The sequence below is a fragment of the Portunus trituberculatus genome, chromosome 31 (genome assembly GCF_017591435.1).
Source record: "Portunus trituberculatus isolate SZX2019 chromosome 31, ASM1759143v1, whole genome shotgun sequence".
In the NCBI taxonomy this organism is placed as follows: Eukaryota; Metazoa; Arthropoda; class Malacostraca; order Decapoda; family Portunidae; genus Portunus; species Portunus trituberculatus.
Window position 1 is genome coordinate 6,751,646 of NC_059285.1, and position 2,500 is coordinate 6,754,145.

The 2,500-nt window shown below is 40.1% G+C and overlaps 1 protein-coding gene across 8 annotated transcripts in view; it reads right to left on the reverse strand.

Annotated features, from left to right (window-relative positions):
- The window catches only part of LOC123511105 (SEC14-like protein 1), a 149,739-nt gene that overhangs the window by 104,575 nt on the left and 42,664 nt on the right, over positions 1–2,500 (reverse strand). The gene's annotated exons all lie outside the window — the stretch shown is intronic.

Here is a 2,500-nt window from a genome sequence, read left to right on the forward strand (position 1 = left end):
CCTTCACTACCTGCACCACCTACCCTTCCCCTTCCCCTCCCCTAACAGCCTCCACCAGTCTCCATCAGAAGCACCCTCCAGCAGCAGTAAGGAATGGATTGGAGTGAGTTAGTGAGTCAGTGGGTCAGTGAGTCAGGCAGGCCATCAGTCAGTCAGTTCATGGGTGGAGTGTGATTCTTTGCAGTCTCTCCCTCGTGTCCAGTTAAGAGCAGAGTTAAGGGTAGAGTCAAGTTATTTAGGCTGAGATGGTTGGTATTCAGGCCACGTGTTATTACTGCTGCTACTTGTACGGTACTTAATGACTGCCTTCTGTCTCTGTCTGTCTGTCTGTTTGTATGTATTCTATGTATAATTATGAAGACCACATCAAAAGATAGGCTCACATACTTTGAAGAAGAGCTTAAGAGGAAACGACGCCTACTTGAGATATATATATATATATATATATATATATATATATATATATATATATATATATATATATATATATATATATATATATATATATATATCATATCAAAACTGTATATGTATATATGAAAGTCCATCTGTGCTCAATTAAAACCCTCTAAAACCTCTCTCTCTCTCTCTCTCTCTCTCTCTCTCTCTCTCTCACACACACACTCTCTCTCTATCGACATACTGAGATGATGAAAGCCACAGTTGTTACATGTACGTATTGCAACGATTACTTTCTCTCTCTCTCTCTCTCTCTCTCTCTCTCTCTCTCTCTCTCTCTCTCTCTCTCTCTCTCTCTCTCTCTCTCTCTCTCTCTCTCTCTCTCTCTCTCTCTCTCTCTCTCGCTCTCTCATTAGGACGATATAATTTATTCTAATTCATTACATTATTTGTTTACTTATTTCTTACACTTACTTTAGATGGACATAGTCTTAGAGCTCTTATCGAAGTGTTTTGTTTAATATTTATCATATCAATAAGCAAAGTTATTACGATCAATAACTATATATCTTTTTTAGTTTTATACAAAATATTTTTCCTAATATTCACTCACAATTTTTATTTATTTAGTAACACTTGGCGCGGCAGTTTGCACGAATGACTGAAAACGTAATGAATCATAATGATCTCACTGAGTATAATAATGAAGCGCCCAAAGGCATGCAGGTAATTTTAATCATTCCCTAAAGCACCTCGCCCTTAATTACTACTAAACGACAGATGACGCGCGTTACTTTAATTACCCACATCATCCTCCCACCCACACAAACACACAGTCCTGTATTCTGAAACGCGTTGCTCTGTCATCACAACCACTTTTAAAGGTCATAAATAGCTTTTAAGGGTGCTTTTCCTGTTAATGATGAAGAAATCTTGTTGGTCTGCCACTAACATCATAAAAAAAAAAAAAAAAAACACGAGTAACTTCAACTAGAGCTTTTCAAGGCAGTAGAGTTGTTGCGTCGCAGAAGTGTTCCAGAGTATTGTCCTCCCACGCAAAACACACACACACACACACACACACACACACACACACACACACACACACACACACACACACACACACACACACGCACACGCTCACACACACGCACACGCTCACACATACGCACACGCTCACACACACGCACACCGCTCCATTAATTGACACCGCCAGTGCAGGTGAGGCGGCGCCGCACCCACCTCTGCATAACAACAACCCTCACGTTTACTCCACTAATTATAATTACACGTTGAATTACACCATCGCTAATGATCAAACTGTGTCGGTAGATTGCGTCCGCCTTTATTATTTTTTACTTTAATTACTACATCGACAATTTTCGTCCATCAAAGCATTCGCACCACACACACACACACACACACACACACACACACACACACACACACACACACACACACATCTCTTGATAATGGATAAATAAACAAAAATATAATGAATGTATGGTTACAATATACATATTTATAATTACCTCTCTCTCTCTCTCTCTCTCTCTCTCTCTCTCATATACCGGTAAAGGTGTCGCAACTTTACCTGACAGTCGCACAACCTTCGACTCCGTTTAGGTGGCCTGAACAGATTGCGTAATTCCTTCTTTCAATGATTTATGCAAGTATGTACGTCAGAGCTGTCCTTAACGCTTGGGGGCGTGTGGAGTCGTGGCCATAAGTCGAGTAACAGTCTCTCTCTCTCTCTCTCTCTCTCTCTCTCTCTCTCTCTCTCTGTTTAATGTTCTTCTTTAGTCATCAATTCTCTAATTTGCCGATCATTTTGTAACTAACTAACAAACTAAATCAATCAATCAACATATAAACTTGTAATTGACGAAAAAACGGTACCAGTGAGACAGAGAGAGAGAGAGAGAGAGAAGAGTAGAGAGAGAGAGAGAGAGAGAGAGAGAGAGAGAGAGAGAGAGGATGTTCAGCCCAAAATGAAGGTCAGATAGATGCAACATGATCAGCCTTGAGAGATATTTTGATTTCTTTGTTCTGACGCAGAGAATATAGAAGGTTGCAAGACGGAAGAGAACATTCAACAGTC